General features: G+C 45.7%; 1 non-coding gene across 1 annotated transcript; it reads right to left on the bottom strand.

Annotated features, from left to right (window-relative positions):
• Positions 1–18,792: 18,792 nt before the first annotated feature.
• On the bottom strand, positions 18,793–18,946 carry LOC121567224. Its single transcript, XR_006001075.1, has one exon. It is a non-coding gene; the product is annotated as a 5.8S ribosomal RNA (ribosomal RNA).
• Positions 18,947–19,868: the final 922 nt, after the last annotated feature.

The raw sequence follows: 19,868 nt of genomic DNA, 5'->3' as shown, positions 1-19,868 counted from the left end.
AACAAACTTTCAGCATGCTTATAGAGAAGGACATTCAATAAGCACAGCACTTACACAAATGACTGATGATTGGCTGAGAGAAATTGATGATAATAAGATTGTGGGGGCTGTTTTGTTAGACTTCAGTGCGGCTTTTGACATTTTCGATCATAGTCTGCTGCTGGAAAAACGTATGTGTTATGGCTTTACTCCCCCTGCTATATTGTGGATAAAAAGTTACCTGTCTAACAGAATTTGACAAAAGACCAAGTCCATATTATGGCAAGAACAGCTCAAATAAGCAAAGAGAAATGACAGTCCATCATTACATTAAGACATGAAGGTCAGTCAATCTGGAAAATGTCAAGTACTTTGAACGTTTCTTCAAGTGCAGTCATAAAAACCATCAAGCGCTATGATGAAACTGGCTCTCATGAGGACCGCCACAGGAAAGGAAGACCCAGAGTTACCTCTGCTGCAGAGGACAAGTTCATTAGAGTTACCAGCCTCAGATATTGCAGCCCGAATAAATGCTTCACAGAGTTCAAGTAGCAGACACATCTCAACATCAACTGTTCAGAGGAGACTGCGTGAATAAGGCCTTCATCATCGAATTGCTGCAAATAAAACACTACTAAAGGACACCAATAAAAAGAAGAGACATGCTTGGGCCAAGAAACACAAGCAATGGACATTAGACCGGTGGAAATCTGTCCTTTGCTCTGATGAGTCCAAATTTGAGATTTTTGGTCCCAACCGTCGTGTCTTTGTGAGACACAGAGTAGGTGAAAGGATGATCTCTGCATGTGTGGATCCCACCGTGAAGCATGGAGGAGAAGGTGTGATGGTGCTTTGCTGGTGACACTGTCTGTGATTTATTTAAAATTCAAGGCACACTTAACCAGCATGGCTACCACAGCATTCTGCAGCGATATGCCATCCCGTCTGGTTTGCGCTTAGTGGGACTATCATTTTTTTTTCAACAGGACAATGACCCAACACACCTCCACGCTGTGTAAGGTCTATTTGACCAAGGAGGAGAGTGATGGAGTGCTGCATCAGATGACCTGTCCTCCACAATCACCCGACCTCAACCCAGTTGAGATGGTTTGGAATGAGTTGGACCGCAGAGTGAAGGAAAACCAGCCAACAAGTGCTCAGCATATGTGGGAACTCCTTCAAGACTGTTGGAAAGCATTACAGGTGAAGCTGGTTGAGAGAATGCCAAGCGTGTACAAAACTGTCATCAAGGCAAAGGGTGGCTACTTTGAAGAATCTAAAATCTAAAATATGTTTTGATTTGTTTAACACTTTTTTGGTTACTCCATGATTCCATATGTGTTATTTCATAGTTTTGATGTCTTCACTATTATTCTACAATGTAAACTCCTGAGTGGCGCAATGGTCTAAGGCACTGCATCTCAGTGCAAAAACTGTGCCACTAGAGATCCTGGTTCGAATCCAGGCTCTGTCGCAGCCGGCCGTGACCGGGAGACCCATGGGGCGGCGCACAATTGGCCCAGCGTCGTCCAGGGTAGGGGAGGGAATGGCCGGCAGGGATGTAGCTCAGTTGATAGAGCATGGCGTTTGCAACGCCAGGGTTGTGGGTTCGTTTCCCACGGGGGGCCAGTATAAAAAAAAAAAAATGTGTTCACTAACTGTAAGTTGCTCTGGATAAGAGCGTCTGCTAAATGACTAAAATGTAGAAAATAGTAAAAAATAAAGAAAATCTGTTGAATGAGTAGGTGTGTCCAGAATTTTGACTGGTACTGTATGTAGTACTCTAGTATGGGTATTCGGACACGGCCACAGTGTTATACTTACAGACAATACTTTCGCAGGCAGAAACAACAAGGATGGCAAGAAATGGCCTGGAGTAGGCTACATATTACTGTAATGAAATGTGGTCATTTGAACCCAATGCTTCCTCTTTCCTGTTTGGTCAGTGCTATCCGGGTTCCTTGGGATGTCCCTAACCTTAACCATAAACATAATCCTTACCTAACCCTAACCTTAACCATTTTAAATGTACATTTCAATGGGGTAGGGAAGTCCCAAGGATCCGGGATAGCACAGACCCCATTTTTCCTGTTTATAGGCACAGCACCACAGAAGAAGTACCTTAGAATAAATGCGGTTAACAAGGTGTAATGCAATAAAACGACCAGCAGATGGCACAAAGCGCATACAACATCATAATGAGAGGCAGAACAGTAGGGTATCTATTCAGGTTAAAGGGGAGTTTCACCCTGGGGAAATCTGGGCTTGTTTTCATCATTACCGAGGCATTTCTAGGTCAGTGAGATTTGTTTCACACACAATTTCCCAGGAGGAAGGCAGGTCTGGGCTTTGCACGCTGAATGATACACCCTATGACGGCTTCCGGTGTATTGATGGGAGGGGCGAGATCTGAAAATAAATGTAGTCCTGCTTTATGGCATTTCGCGAATGCTCTATGTTATATTTATCACACTATACGTTTTTGTGCGTGTAGATATGGCTGTCCTTGTTCGATAGATTCATTGGACGTCTTTCAGCGATGTTCCTATCGGCGGATTCATTGCTAAATATACAAGCGGACACATTCTTTCCAGTCTCTGAAAGACTACAACTCGTGTAGGGCGGTGCTTCGTGCTCTGGGCCCGTCCCTCCCCCAAGGTGGGCTTTTTTGAAAGGGAGGCAGACACTAACAACACAATCCTTTGGGAAAAACTGAAACAACTGACCAGACCACAATGGCTTCAAGTGATTCCTCTCATCAACACTAATTCGACAATGGAGCATTTTTTTTATGTTCTATTAGCTACATGGTGACATTCAACCAAACATGTTTCAACCGGAATATAGTGAAGAGTGATTCGAAACAAAGAGATGGATTTAACGAGAAGCTCAACTACAGCCAATGCCAGCACCATGAGGGCAGATGACAAATGCAGTGACTAGCTAAGTAAGTTATTTTTCCTGCAAGCCACTTAGCTAGCTAGCTAGCTAACTTTAGTTTATCTACTGAAACCCATATTGTGTATTGCTGGCTATCATACAGTGGGGGGAAATAAATTAATTGTTCTGTTTGCTAACTTAGGGAGCTAGCTTAGGGAGGTTTTTTTAGTCGTAGATATGGCTACTAATCAGCAAGCTACAATGTTACAACCAGCCACCTAAAGCTAGGTTTACCAGCAACCGTTAGCACATGACTGGAGTTGGCTAGCTAGTCAGCCTGGCATCTGCCAACTTGTTATGCTTCATGCCTTGCATTTGTAACTTGTTAGCAAACGTGTAACATCAGCAACTGTAAATAATTTTACTAGCTAGCTATGTAACATAATTGAAAAGTGTTGACATTGGTTATGATTATGATCGTGGATGCATTTCAATCTCACAAAAGTATAGGCATGATGCAAGACAGGATTCCAATCAGATGTAAATAACAATTATTGGCTATCCAGCTGGCTAGTTAGCTAAGTTTACTAGCTAACAGTGAGGAGAAACAATAATACAACACTTTACTGTTGTAAATAAACTGATAAGCTGGTTTTCTATACAAATATGTGCCTAAGCATGCCTGATAAACATGGCTGTAGCTAGATACTGTCTGCCTACCTACCTAGGTACATTTCTACGGTCTGGTCACTGTGCAAAAGTTGAGGGTTATGCCATTTTATTTCAATTAGGATAGATATTGTTCTGAACGTAATCTCTGTGGTTGTGCACATGTATGCATGTTAAACTATTCTACCTGAATATTGATGTTATGCTGGCACAGTTCAACTATCGTTCAAACTGTACAATAGAGTATAATCTATTACCGTGTGGTGCCTGAGCTTTTTCCTGGAGTGAATTCTAGATGGAGAAAAACAGAATTCCTTTGCCTGCGTGTGTCATTGTAGCAGAACTGTATCCCGTGAACAGTATCCCTCTCAATGGATTGGACATTATTCTAAATTTCAAGCAGAAGATGAATCAAGAAGAGGTGAATGGCAGTTTGATCATGACAACACTCCTCCCACAGCTGTACAAGTATTTCCTGAACTTTACTACACTGATCATACTGTATTTTCTTACTGTAGGTTTCTCTGTGAATGCCAATTTCATCATGACCACCTCTCCCATCATCTGCTGATCAACAGTTCTCTTAGCTACAGATTGTTAAACCAGATATTGGGATTTAACCAAAGATTAGTATTATACATTACTGGGAGTTACAGGATTGATACTGTTTGGTGTTGCACAGAGAATTTTCTACCAACCTTAGCTTGGCAATGATGTCTTCATCCTCGATTTGTGGAAACAGGAGTCTCATAAAATATCCATGTCCAGTTGCAGGGGGTCAGTTTGAATTTAGAAAATGCTCTGTTACTCCAATAAATACTTTTTTTGCTCCATGAAGTAATCCAACAATGTTTATGCCGCCATCTTGTCTAATTCAAGTCTTCTCTCATTGAGCCCTCCTCATCACCTCCCCCAGCCCACTGACTGACAGATCATTCCTGTCAATAGTAGCCCTTCGCATGGGATTTTTGTAGAGGTGTCTTTGTATTGTGTTTTGAGAATCTGCAGAGAGAAGAATAAGGTGGTTGTGTCATTACTGTTGTAGACTTAATTTTATACCTTTCAGTGTCCCTTGCTGGTTTCTGTCCCACAATCTTGTTGTGCTCCATAACCGCAAGGTGTGTCCCCTTCCTCATGCTTGTGTACCCAATATTCCCCCACTTTGGGGTATTTCTCAGCAGGGCACTATGGAAAGACTCCAGATAACCTGAGTTTCAAGGCAAGGGTTTCTTTCCAGAGAGACATCAGGATCTGTAACATACTTTGTTTCACAGAAACATGGCTCTCTCAGGATATTCTGTCGAAATCGGTCCAGCCAGATGGGTTCTCAGTTCATCGCGCAGACTGAAATAAATATCTCTCTGGAAGCAGAAGGGCGGAGGTGTTTGTTTCATGATTAACGACTTATGGTGTAATTGTAGAAAGATACAGGAACTCAAGTCCTTTTGTTCACCCGACCTAGAATACCTCACAATCAAATGCCGACCGTATTATCTCCCAAGATAATTTTCCTCGGTTATAGTCACGGCCGTTTATATCCCCCCTCAAGCCGATACCACGACGGCCCTCAAAGAACTTCACTGGACTTTATGCAAACTGGAAACCACATATCCTCAGGCTGCATTTATTGTAGCTAGGGATTTTAACAAAGCAAATTTGTGGACTAGGCTGCCGAAGTACTATCAACATATCGGCTGTTGTACTTGGGCTGCTAAAATACTCGACCATTGCTATTCGAACTTCCGGGATGCTTACAAGGCCCTCCCCCGCTCTCCTTTCGGCAAATCTGACCACAACTCCATTTTGCTCCTCCCATCCTATAGGCAGAAACTCAAACAGGAAATACCCATGCTAAGGACTATTCAATGCTGGTCTGACCAATTGGAATCCATGATTCAAGATTGTTTTGATCAAGTGGAGTGGGATATGTTCCGGGTAGCTTGAGAAAATAATTTAGACGAATACACTTAAACAGTGACTGAGTTTATAGGAGATGTTGTGCCCACTGTGACTATTAAAACCTACCCTAACCAGAAACCGTGGATAGATGGCAGCATTCATGCAAAACTGAAAGCGCGAACCACCACATTTAACCATGGCAAGATGACTGGGAATATGGCAGAATACAAACAGTGTAGGTATTCACTCCGCAAGGCAATTAACCTCTTAAGGATCGGACCTTTTAAATGTAAAAAAAAAAAAATGACATACCCAAATCTAACTGCCTGTAGCTCAGGACCTGAAGCAAGGATATGCATATTCCTGATACCATTTGAAAGGAAACACTTCAGTTTGTGGAAATGTGAAAATGAATATAACACATTAAATCTGGTAAAAGATAATACAAACAAAAAAACATGGTTTTCTATAATTTTTTGGTTCCATCTTCTTTGAAATGTAAGAGAAAGGCCACAATATAATATTGCAGTTTAGGCGCACTTTAGATTTTGGCCGCTAGATGGAAGCAGTGTGTGTGCAAAGTTTCAGACTGATCCAGTGAAGCATTGCAATACTGGACTATTTTGTATCAAGTCATCCCAAATGTGCCGAATTGGTCAATTGATACATTTTCAAGTACATAACTATAGAGAACATACAAAAATGATATGGTAATACAAAATGTAACTTTACCCACTCCCAGTAATGTAATTCATGATGGATCATTAGTTTATACACTAACTTTCACACATCTAGATGGCCGGGCGGGGTGGGTGTGGAGCCAGAGACAGCAGGGGTTCAAACTGTAGAACCCAGTTCCTACATTTGAATATAAAAATGGATTTTATCAAACAAAACAATGCTACATTTTCATCTCTGGGACCCTTAGGATGACAAATCAGAGGAAGACTACTGAATGTAAGTACATTATTTACCTTCAGAGGTGAATGTTTCGAACCAGTTGCCGTGATAATTTTGTTGTTGTTGTGCACTCCTCAAACAATAGCATGGTATTTTTTCACTGTAATAGCTACTGTAAATTGGACAGTGCAGTTAGATTAACACTGCCCATGTAAGACATGTCTATGTCCCGAAAAGTTTGCTGTTACTTACAACAGTCATGCTAATAACATTAGGGCAAGTTAGCTCAACCGTCCCGTATACGGGACACCGATCCTGTAGAGGTTAAACAGGCAAAACGTCAGTATAGAGATAAAGTGGAGTCGCAATTCAACGGCTCAGACACGAAACGTATGTTGCAGGGTATACAGACAATCACAGACTACAAAAGGAAAACCAGCAACGTCGCCGAAACTGACGTCTTGCTTCCGGACAAGCTAAACACCTTCTTCGCCCGCTTTGAGGATAACACAGTGCCACCGACGCGGCCAGCTACCAAGGACTGTGGGTTCTCCTTCTCCGTGGCTGATGTGAGTAAGACATTTAAGTGTGCTAACCCTCGCAAGGCTGCCGGCCCAGACGGCATCCCTAGCCGCGTCCTCAGAGCATGCGCAGACCAGCTGGCTGGTGTGTTTACGGACATATTCAAGCTCTCCCTTATCCCAGTCTGCTGTCCCCACATGCTTCAAGATGGTCACCAATGTTCCTGTACACAAGAAAGCAAAGGTAACTGAACTAAATGACTATCGCCCCGTAGCGCTCACCTCTGTCATCATGAAGTGCTTTGTGAGACAACACCATAGTACCCTCCAAGCTCATCATTAAGCTTGAGGCCCTGGGTCTGAACCCCGTCCTGTGCAACTGGGTCCTGGACTTCCTGACGGGCCGCCCCCAGGTGGTGAAGGTAGGAAACAACACCTCCACTTCGCTGATCCTCAAAACTGGTGCCCCACAAGGGTGCGTGCTCGGCCCACTCCTGTAATCCCTGTTCACCCATGACTGCGTGGCCAAGCATGCCTCCAACTCAATCATCAAGTTTGCAGACGACACAACAGTAGCAGGCTTGATTACCAACAATGACGAGACAGCCTAGAGGGAGGAGGTGAGGGCTCTGGGAGTGTGGTGCCAGGAAAATAACCCCTCACTCAACGTCAACAAAACAAAGGAGATGATCGTGGAATTCAGGAAACAGCAGAGGGTGCACCCCCCTATCCACATCGATGGGACCGCAGTGGAGAAGGTGGAAACCTTCAAGTTCCTTGGCGTACACATCACTGACAAACTGAAATGGTCAACCCACGCAGACAGTGTGGTGAAGAAGGCGCAACAGAGCCTCTTCAACCTCAGGAGGCTGAAGAAATGTGGCTTCGCACCTACAACCCTCACAAACTTTTACAGATGCACAATTGAGAGCATCCTGTCGGGCTGTATCACCGCCTGGTACGGCAACTGCACTGCCCGCAACCGCAGGGCTCTCCAGAGGGTGGTGCAGTCTGCCCAACGCATTACCGGGGGCAAACTACCAGCCCTCCAGGACACCTACAGCACCTGATGTCACAGGAAGGCCAAAAAGATCATCAAGGACATCAACCACCCGAGCCACTGCCTGTTCACCCCTCTCTCATCCAGAAGGCGAGGTCAGTACAGGTGCATCAAAGCTGGGACCAAGAGACTGAAAAACAGATTCTATCTCAAGGCCATCAGACTGTTAAATAGCCATCACTAGCACATTAGAGGCTGCTGCATATAGACATAGACTAGAAATTACTGGCCACTTTAAGAAATGGAACACTAGTCCCTTTAATAATGTTTACGTCTCTTGCATTACTCATCTCATATGTATATACTGTATTCTACAATATTCTACTGTATCTTAGTCCATGCCGCTCTGTCATTGCACGTCCATATATGTATATATTCTTAATTCCATTCCTTACTTAGATTTGTGTGTATTGGGTATATGTTGTGAAATTGTTAGATATTACTTGTTAGATATTACTGCACTGTCGGAGCTAGAAGCACAAGCATTTCGCTACACCTGCAATAACATCTGCTAAACACGTGTATGTGACAAATACAATTTTATTTTAGAAAAGGTAAAAAGAGAAAAGGGGTAGACTAAATTGATTACATGGTCTGGAAGGTACTCTGTGGTCCTCAGGCTACATCTAACCACCTGTAACCCCATAACACAAACCAATACAATCACTACTCAATTCATGTTTATGCCATGCTTACTGTAAGTTGAGCTATCTTAACCGTCAGCTTGAAAATATGTTTGCCAATTTACCTTCACCTTGCGCAGAGCTAGGTGGAAGCACATGCTGGCGGAATCAGATGATGTTCCACCTACAACAAAACACACACGAATACCCCACTAATTATATTTACCTCTATTAGACTGGCTAGCTTAGCACACCTAACATGGACATTTCAATATTGTCAGCTTGCTGTTAGCTAGCGTCACTAAATTGGCAGCAAGATTGATAGCCAGCTGAGAACCAGCTAACCAACCATAGACAATTTATACACATTCATCATTGTTACCAACACACAGAGCGTGAGTTAGCTATATTGACAATTCTGTTTTTAGTAACAGAGTGTTTTCCAGACAAGGGTGGAATAGATAGCTACCATATTGAACTACTCTTATTTGCTAACGTTAGCTAGCTTATGTTAGCTAATGTTAGTTAAAGATAGAATGAACAAACAAACATGTTTACTCTGCTGAAAGTGCAGGGACTATCATGGCATAGGCGAAATTGATTGACAGTGTTTATCCAAAAGATAGTTAGCTAGCTATATGGTTTAGCTGATGGCTTTCAGAGTTCAAAACAGGACTGTAACGTTAGCTAGCTAAATTACCTAGTCCAGCTAGGCTAACATGCTAGATAACGTTACCTCTAATCGAGATACTCCCATTTTGTTGTGAAGGAAAAAAGTGATGGTATCGCGTCACTTCTCAGCTGTCATCGAAATGGATTCCCCATCAGTTCAGCCTGAAAATCCCTCTGATAATCTTTGGTCACTGTAAGCATAGTTTTTGATAGCTACTGGCAGCATCGGTGTAAATCTCTGGGAGGTAGAATGGTGAAAGATAACTAGCTCATTTTCACACTTGTTTGTAATTATCACATCCAGACACAGAAGACCACACAGGCATGATGACAAACGTTAGTGAAAAACATCTTGCCTAGAGAAGTTCTGAGATTACTGCGTATCGGTCATTTAAAGTAAACATCGCTATTATCCAAATTTGTGGGCACGCCCCATGTACCTAGTGAGGTGGTATATGCACTCGCTATGAATGCCGGACATTGTGGTTCACTATGAGCAGCCGAATAAACAGGAATTAGACACTTCCCGATTCTACCAGTGAAATGAAAATGCGCTTATTCTAGCTTGTTTGGATAATTTTGATTTTTATGATAAAAACTTAATGTTGTTAATATAGTATTGACTGTATTCCGTGGCAAAGCCAGGATGAAATTTTCCTTTAAGGTGTTAGTTATTAGATTAAGATTAGATTAAACCAGGTTGTTGGTTAGATGGCCCATGTTGTTTAAATGTGCTAAAAACAAATGAGATATTTACAGTATCTGGCTAAATCATTTGAAAACACGTAAAAAAACACAATCAGAGGTTTGATGCACTTTCCGAAAAGAAATTAACAAAGTCGCACAGTCTATACACTATATTACTCCCAATAATTTATTGCTGAACCAAGGTTTTAGCACACAGTGCCATCTTCATGGTCTCATCAGTGAAATTATTTTTTAAAGTGCCAACTGTATGTTTGAAAAATTCCAGTCTGGTTTCCGTGCCCACCACAGCACAGAGACAGCCTTAGTTAAAGTGATACATTATCTTAGAACCAACACAGATGCCAGTGCTCTGTCCTTGTACTCTTAGATTTAAGTTTTGCAATCGACACTGTTGACAATAATGTCCTTCTGGACAGACTGGAGAGGTGGGTTGGCCTCTCTGGTCCAGTTCTACATTTTTAACTCACGGGCAATAAAGATAAAACACCAGGTAAAAATTGTGCATCCCAATAAATGTCAGCTTGATTTGATTTGATCAGTGAGCACCATAGTCTTTGAGAGTCTCTCTCAGCTCAGGCATGTATTAGCACTATAAAAACCATGCTCTGCTACTTCAACAGCCTGTAATTAATTGAACCACTGAACAGCAGAATATATGACGGACTGTGGCTTTAAAGGGAAGTTACACTAATCAAATTTTGTTAGGTGTGGAAAGTAATCTAATGCCAAGATGAGTCCACGTCCTTCGCCATCGGTTATGTTTACCAAGCTATATGCCTCAACACCATATTAATGGAAAAGAAAAGCACCACAAATTTGGAAAATACATGCTGCTAGTTTTCACATTCATTTTGAATTGTGTCATATAGCTGGATCTTCAAAACAGATAGTCAAGGACGTGGATTTGTCTCAACAGAGCACTATTTTCAACGTAAAAACATTGGACAAAGTTTGATTTTGAAGTGCAATGTCCCTTTAATTCTCTATTCCCATGGATCGGCCAGACTAGTTGGTTCTCAGATGGGGAAGCAGCTAGGAGATTAATTCTGTCCTACATCTGTCTCAGCAGTCCAGTTAGAGGAGGACAAACAATTTATCACTCTCCTGATGTTAAAGACGGGAGGACGGGAGGACGGGGGGAAGGAACGCGGTGGGGATGTTGCTGCTTGCTGTGAGCAGTCCTTCAGAGTGTTTGATTGGAACATTAGAGGTTAATGGCTTGGCATCTCAGGGAATAAGAAATAACCACCTCCAGACTGGATATATAGCCTCCTCTGTCAAGCACCACCATTAAGTGACGAGACCAGAAATAGAGAGCGTTCTCAAAATGGTTATGTGATGGTTGACTCTACTCTGCAGTACATTAGCATACAGAGTAAGGAGAGTGTATGAAGATGTAATGGTATTCATAAGATAGGGAAAGTTAAGGAGGAGTAATTATATGTATAAAAAAAAAGAGGTAGTTAAATACAATTGGTTTTGCAAGAGATTATATTTACATATACATTACATTATTTTTGTTTCTCTGTTTTCATCCATTCAATTTTAAATGAAAGGCATGGATAGTTTCATCCATTTCAACCTCCAATTCAGAATGACAAGTTCACTGGGAGATCCACTCCAGATGGGATCCAATAACTATTTATTTTCTTTCAAACGCCTACAGTAGAGTCTCAAAGACATGACCCTCAAGAGTTACGGACTGACCAGTAAACCGAACTGACATTATCAAACCGGGACATGTATTCAATAAAATAAAATAACTTCAGGAGGTTACAGATGAACGTAAATATTGTTTACATGTGCTAAAAACACATTCGATATTTACAGTATCTGGCTAAATAATTTGAAAACACATGTAAAAACACAATCAAAGGTTTTTAAGTAAATTTCAAAGATGGAGTCAGGGAAGGGTTCTAAACAACCTTCATTGCTGACAAATCTCTGATCTGTGCTTGATTGAGCTTGCCTAGCGCAATGGAACCAATGGAATACAGTCCCAAAAGTGCAAACCCTGGCCACCTGGCACTCTAGGCAGACTAATCAAATGCTCAAAGTATTTGAAAAAACTAACAAATACTACACCAGGTGTGCCACAAATACATCAGGTCAGCATTTCTGAGCAGTACGATTTGAGGATCATTCTAGACCACACTGTAACTATGCCTGTCTGGCCCACAGATGGACATTCCCATTCAAGTCAATGTTCTGTGATAGGTGGACAGGCGCCCATTATATTTCTATGGTCTAGCTACATGAGGTCACAGCAGGATATACTGATGGGATGGGGAAGACTGGAGAAGGCAATCCTCACCTACAGATGGGATGGCTGTGTCTGTGTGTGTCTGGGGTCAAAATCCTGGGAGGGGGAAAATGCAGAGCCCACACAACCATCTAATGACCAGCTCCCTACAGAGAAAATATAGTACTCTCAATGGGCTAGTGCAGCGTTCCTGCAGAGAAACTCTAGTGATAGAACGAAAGTAGAACAAATACCATTAGGAAATCAGACTATACCGCAGATGTATATTTTGGGGAAGAAAGAAAAGTTTAGAAAAATGAAAAATTGGAATGGAAAACTGTTCTAGTGTTGTTACCTTCATGCTTCCAATTTGAAGTCATCTCTCTCAAGCACAAACACACACACGCACACGCGCACACACACACGCACACACACACACATACACACACACACACACACACACACACTGACCAACATGAATATGCATGTCCAGGCCTGCCATGGTAGCTGGTAATGAGGTTATCGCTACAGAGGACTTGGAGCTCAATCAGAGTCCCGCACGTCTCAGTGATGTTTGGAAATGGCTAGCAGAAACGTCAGTCTCCGTTTATTTCCATCATTATCACATCCCGGGCTGCAGTGGGCCGGGGCTGCAGCTGATGAACCCCCTCCGGTGAACTGCAGGGGGCGCAGCGTCGGGAGGCCAGCCTCTCAGGGTCCGTGGCCACGATTCCCCTTCAGCAGATTAGGCCTGCCAGGAAACAAGAGGAGACTGTACTGTTGTACTGCCCACACGAACACACACAAACATATCCATGTAGACAGTGACGACACACACATACATGCCATATAAACATGAAGGACACAGACACACACACCACAGGCAGCTGGAGGCACCTTAATTGGGGAGGACGGGCTCATAGTAATGGCTGGAATGGAATGGTGTCGAACACATCAAACGCATGGTTTCCATGTGTTTGATACAATTCCATTTACTCCATTCCAGCCATAATTATGAGCCATCCTCCCCTCAGCAGCCTCCTGTGACACACACACACAGCTATTTCTTACTATACTTGTGAGGACTTTTTGGGGACCAACAATTGATTCCCATTCAAAATCCTATTTTCCCTAACCCTAAACCTAACCGTAACCCTAAACCTAACCCTTACCCTAACTCAATTTACCTTTATTTAACAAGGACCTGATAGGCCCCAGCTGTGGGCCCAGCTGGGACTAATTGTGCTGGAGGGAACACTGCTCGCTGGGTCAACATTTAGAGCCTGATCATCCCCCGAGGCAGGTTTGAGCCCCAGTAAGGAAGCACCAGTATTTTTTTATCCAGTGCCTAATAACCGTAGAATCCCAGGTCCCAAATGTCCACATGCGCCCAAGCTGGGACGCCGGGCCACACTTACGTACTCACCCGATGGAGGGACACTCGTGTCGTAGCTTACCTCGGTGCACTCTGCATTCAGCATGGCTTGCTGGGTCAACAGGTAGAGCGTTAGCCTAATCAGCCACGAAGACCAGTTCGAGCCCTGCTTAGGAAGGCCCAGTATTTTCTATCCAGGACATGGGAACCGATAATCCCAGGTCCCAAATGTTTGCAGGCGCCCATGCTGGGACGCCCATCCCAGCCCAAATGTCTGTCCACTGCACCACAGCCTGAGAGCCAGACCGACCTAAAGGTCGCCAAAGGGTTGGCTGTCTTTATGTGGTGAGAACCGGGTGTGTGAAGGACCCAGCACCCTCAAAATTGTCAGTTTCCTAATATCTGCACACGGCTAACATAACCTGATCCCCCCGGGAGTCTAGGCCATGGATCTTTGTTTGTCAAAACCCAGGTTTCTGAAATCGCGCCGGTACCTGTCTAGTCGACCTGGAACAGAGTGGGGCTACTACGGGAGAGGCTGCAATATCGACATAAGCCCCGCCCCTCACAGGACTTAGGTGTCACTCCACCAGAGGGTGTCAAATCCCCCCCAAGTACATATTTAACCGTTTATAACTCGAAAGCTAAAAGTCCAATCTGGATGGGGGTTTTTTGGCGCACAATGGCATGCCTAGATGAGCATTTCCATGTAATGAAATCTGGTTTTGGATAAGGTTTAATATAGGATAATCATGTTAGGGGTGGCTAGGGGGCATCTTAAGAGAGGGTACCAGTCCAAATTTGGGACCTTTAGCCCCTCGGGAAGTATTTTTAATGATTTTTTGAAAAATTGGAAAAGTTGTCCAAGAAAGCTGTTCCACAGGGTGAACGAATGGGTTACCAGGTATAGATGGGGGGATGGCTCCAGGGGCCTCCGGGGATGGGCTAGGGGTACATGGCCGGGATCGGCCACAAGGGGGCGCCACTGGTTATTTTAAGCCGTTTTTAACTGTGGGCACCTGGGAACCCAATGATAATCAATCAGAGAGCTCGGCTAAAAAACGACAAGAGTACAGCTTTCGCTCCAGAGACTAAGTCCAACCGCACACCTGTTCACCCAAACGGGTTACTAGGTGTTGACAAGGTCCGTCCCCCTGCCCTTATAGCATGTACCTGGTAACCCATGTTTTAGCCAAAAAGTTACAACCCATGACCAGGGGCCGAGGCCATTGAATGAAGTGGACCTGAAGGTGATAAAAACCTCAGACACACAACAGTGTCAAGTACCTAAACTTTGGTTTTAGCCGAAGCTAAGGCCCAAAGTGAGCCATGCATTTCAGGTCAGTGTTTTAGTTTTATAGGGCGGCAGTAGATCCGTTTGGAGCCCAACCTTCTCATTTTGAATCAGGTCGGCAGTTACAGCTGAGTTGACCAACTGCCCCCCAATCCACTTCCACACGGCCATGAAGCCACGCGTACTGGAGACAGATGGACACAGCCAGTCTTTTGTTATTACGCAGAGGCTCAGTGGCTAGGCGGGGTTGGGGTGGTTGCCCTCCTTTACCCCGCCCGCCCCTTCACCAGAGAGAGAGGCCACAGTTCACGGAGCAAAAAGGTTTGAGGTTGAAACGAAAGCGTCTGGGACCTCCGCCGCTGCCGTGCATGGGGTGGGAAGGAAGGGCTTCAGAGAGGGCTCGGTAACTGTAGCCCATCACGAGAGAAGGTTCCAGTCCAAATTTGGGACCTTTAGCCCCTTGGGAAGTATTTTAAATAATTATTTGAGAAATTATCCAAAAAATGTCAAAGTGCCCAGTGCCAAGTCCAACTTTCGCTCCAAAGACAAAATCCAGCCGTGTGCCTGGTCACCCAAACGGGTTACCAGGTGCTCATGGGGGGAGGGCTCTGGTGGCCGGGTTGGTTGAGACCCCCTAGGCGGGTCCGACACCCCGCCACTGGTCGTTTTAACCACGGGCACCTGAGACACCAATGTAAAGCAATGAGTCCCACTTCTCGCCAGCTTTCACTCCACAGACTAAGTCCAGCCATGCAGCTGGAATCTTGGTTAAAGTTCATTGTAGCAATGCTTTGTCGAAGTGTGGTAAACGTCACTTTACTTCCAATGCCAAACTCAGCAAATATCTGGCCCACATAGTCCCAGAGATTATCGTACGTTTTGCCTGCAGGACGTGAAAAATAATTGCTCCGTGTCTCCACGGAAGCCGCTCAGATGAGGCCTGAGCTGATGGAACTGCTTAAGCCTAGTGTACTCCTCATCCGACATTACAATTTGACACTCATCGAAGCTATAGTTCGTTTTGTGGCTTGCAACACACAACTGATGACCCCCACTTTACTGGGTTACTTCCATAAATTCCCTTTCACTGAACATGGTGACTGGGGACCGCCTCGTCCCGTTATATATTGCTAACCAGCAAGTTATGAGAGCTGCAAACCTACGCCTGTCAGAGCAGGTGGCTCGGACTTCCAGTCTTTTGAGAACCGAAGGAATAGCCTGTGAACTCAGCTCGAAGAACCGGCCTAACTCAACGCTGAGCACCTCGTCTCTACAGCGCTTGCGCTCTACAATATTGTGCCCTGTGCGTTGCCAGGGTAACACATTCCTAATTCCATTGGCTTTGGCCCGCAGAGTCTTCGGTCGGAACTGTAGAAGATACTACAAAAAATGTCTAATATCGGCCGATAGATTTTCTACGTGGATGGTGCTAAACCCCGGGCTTCACACTGGCTATACCACTCAGACACACGCCTGTAATTAGTCGTGGAACACAGTCCTTCATCGGCATTCCCCTCTGACATTACCTGGAGGAATTCCCGCACTCGGGATAAGCTGGAGCGAGTATTTTCAATGTGTTTTGCTGAAGGGTTGTTACTCAGAATAAAGCCTTCACATACTGTCAAAATGTCATGTTTTTCACCTCGCTTCCTGGTAGGCCCTCGAGATTCACTAGTGGATGAAACAGTGTCAACCTCATCACTCTCGCTGCCCGTCGAAGTCCCCCCCACGCAGCCTTGCTCCCTCGGCTCCGACCATGTTCCACCACCGCTCTGAGTGGTTGGATGCACCGCCGCCGACCGCTCACCCATGTCCCCCAGCTGCTGCTCCGCCGACCGCTCGCTCTCGCCCCCCGGCAAAGTCCCAGTGCTCTCTCTAGGCCCCGGCTGCGTTCCACCACTATCGTTCCGCTGCATTGGCTGCTCTAGTCCAGCCTGCTGTATCGCAAGCATAGCATGCCTCCATTCGATAGTACCAGACTTAAGTTGGTGGGCGACTTTGAAATGTCGGTCTATCCGCCCGATGTTCTGCTTGGGAAAAAGCCCATAGTCACATTTTGGTCTGCTGTCCATAGCTTCTCTCTCCTGCCTGCATGCCTATTTGCTCCACCGACCAACGAAATAAACCTAATAAGGACCTAATGAGCCCCAGCTGCGGACCGATAATTTGTCCCCAGCTAGGAGTAATTGGTACGCACGTGGTGGAGGGACTCTGGAATCATAGCGCACCTCGGTGTCCTTCACTTTCAACATAGCTTGCTGGGTCAATGGGTGGAGCACTCCCCTTGTCAGCAACAAAGGCCTGTTCGAGCCCCGCTCAGGACGGCCCTGTAATTTTATCCCGGACCTGGTAACCCAGCGCCCCAGGTCCCAAATGGCCACCCGCTGGCATTTAAATTAGCCTTAGTCTCTGGGCCAGGACACACGTACGTACGTACCCACCCACCCTCGAAGGACCCAGCACCTTTGAAATAGTCTGTTTCCTAATATCTGCACATAACTAACATAACCTAACTCTCCCCGGGAGTCTAGGCCATGGATCTCTGGTTGTCGAAAACCAGGTTTCTGAAATCGCGTCAGTACCTGTCTGGTCAATCTGGAACTAAGTGGGGCTACTACGTGAGATGCCGTAATATCGACATAAGCACTAGCACCCGTGGGGCTTCGGTGTTGCCCCATCATCGGTGGTTCCAACCCCCAAGTACAGCTTTCGCCAGCCATGCACAGGGTAAGCTGTATGGGTTACCACATGCAGATTTGGGGGATGGCTCCAGGGACCCTCAGGGGTGGTCTGGGGGTTCATGGCCGAGTTGGGTGAGACCCCCTAGAGATCAAGTCCAGCCTTCCACAAACCAGAGGCCCAGTAGGCCAAAAAAAAGGGGGACAGAGCAGCCAACCTCCACAGAAGGACAGAGTCACTCACACCCCTATTCACATGGGCCTTCTCCCTGGGGCCTACCTGACCTCCAGGCAGGCCCCCAATGACCTGGTGACCTCTGACTCGTGCCTCACCCTCTCTGAAAATCCAGAACTCCAGGCTTCTAGGCCTACATGCCCTGCCTTGCCTCCCTGCCTACCTGCCTGCCTTCTACCTGGGCCTAAGAGTTCAGCTTACTCCCACCCCTGGAGCTCCACCTTTTTTATTATCCACAGCCTAATTCCAGACCTCCAGGCTCCTAGGCCTACACTCCCTGCCCTACCTACCTGCCTGCCTGCCCTCTCCCTGGGCCTGTCACTTCAGGTTACTTCCTGGACCTCCAGACCTCCAGGCCTCCACACCCGGCCAACACCCCTCTCTCTGGGCATCAGCCATCACCACATCCCGGCCAGGGATCAGGTGAACCGGGGCACCCACCAGCTGAACCGGGGAACCCACACTTAAGCATTCCTCTCCCAGCCACTACGACTTCTATAGCCCCGCTGCTAGGAAACACGTGCACCTGGTGACCCAAACACACTCTGTGCACCTTGTAACCTTATTCAACCAGCTAGGTAAGAAATATAACACTAGTAACGTTAATATTGTTTACATATCTTGCATTACTTATCTCATATGTACACAACCAGTCAAAAGTTTGGACACACCTAATCATTCAAAGGTTCTTCTTTATTTTTATAATTTTTTACATTGTAGAATAATAGTGAAGACATCTAAACTATGAAATAACACATACACAATCATATAGCAACCAAAAAAGTGTTAAACAAATCAAAATATACTTTATATTTGAGATTATTCAAATAGCCACCCTTTGCCTTGATGACAGCTTTGCACACTCTTGGCATTCTCTCAACCAGCTTCATTTTGCTTCCCCCTTCCTATAGGGAGGGAAAAGAAGGGAAAAGAAGAAAAGAAGGGAAAAGAAGAATGCACGGGGAGAGGAGAGAGAGCCGAGACCCCCTCTCCCTCCTACCAAGCCGTCGTGACTGCCCCAGCTGCAGAAACCAGAGGATTCCGAATTATGACAAAGCGACCGTCAGACAGGCGTAGCCCCAGGAGGAGCCTGGGGCCAAAATGAGCGTTCGAAGTGTCGATGATCAATGTGTCCTGCAATTCACATTTGTTCTCGCAGCTAGCTGCATTCTTCATTGACGCACGAGCCGAGTGATCCACCGCTAAGAGTACTCTTTTTGTTTTTTGTTTTTATGCAGAGGCTAGTGGCTAGGCAGGGTTGGGGAGGTTACCCTCCTTTTCCTCACCCGCCCTTTGCCAGAGCGAGAGGCCACAGTTCATGGAGCAAAAAGGTTTGAGGTTGAAACAACAGTGTCCACTGTCTTGCCCAGGCATAATTCACCATCTTCTCACACACACACTCACACACCACCTCCCCGACAGAGAAGGCGAGACGGGTGGGTGGTGCGCCCAGCCCCGGAGGGCCAGGATTCCACCTCAGTCAGTGCGCACCGGCTCTCACTTTCATTCCGCTTTGGGGTATGAAAACCCTCTGACTCACGCGTGTGTTAGACATTGCTCCGTGTTTAAAAATGGGCCAGGTGAGGCACAGAGTGGTTTGCTAGGTAGCCGGAGCCGCGTGAGGGTCTAGGGTGAGACCCAAGTGCTGGATATGGGAGACTGAGGCGGGAAGACCCGGTTCACCACAACCCCAATCCCCCTCGGACACGGCCTATGCATTTACCCACAGTTGCGCCGTGCGGCCGTGCATAAACGGGGAAAGGGGAGAGCCAGTCAGGCGCAACCCAGGCGACATGGAAGAGATGCGTGGACCAAGCTCGGACGAGAGCTGAAGACCCCTCCCGGCAAAGAACCCCACGTAGAGTGAAAAAGAGGTAGGGGCGTGAGCCCCCTACCGTACCCAGCTCAATGCACTCGGTCGGATATGACTGTTTAGAAGCACAACCCCTCACCGCCGGCAACCCCTCACCTACGGAAATCTTGTTACGACAATCCATCACCTACGGAAACCTTGTTACGACCTTTACTTCCTCTAGATAGTCAAGTTTGATCTTCTTCTCGGCGCTCCGCCAGGGCTGTGACCGACTCCGTAGGACCCAATCCTAGGACCTCACTAAACCATCCAATCGGTAC

The sequence above is a fragment of the Coregonus clupeaformis genome, chromosome 19 (assembly GCF_020615455.1).
Source record: "Coregonus clupeaformis isolate EN_2021a chromosome 19, ASM2061545v1, whole genome shotgun sequence".
NCBI lineage: Eukaryota > Metazoa > Chordata > Actinopteri > Salmoniformes > Salmonidae > Coregonus > Coregonus clupeaformis.
The sequence above is the reverse complement of the archived record's forward strand: the minus strand, read 5'-3'. Positions and strand labels throughout refer to the sequence as shown.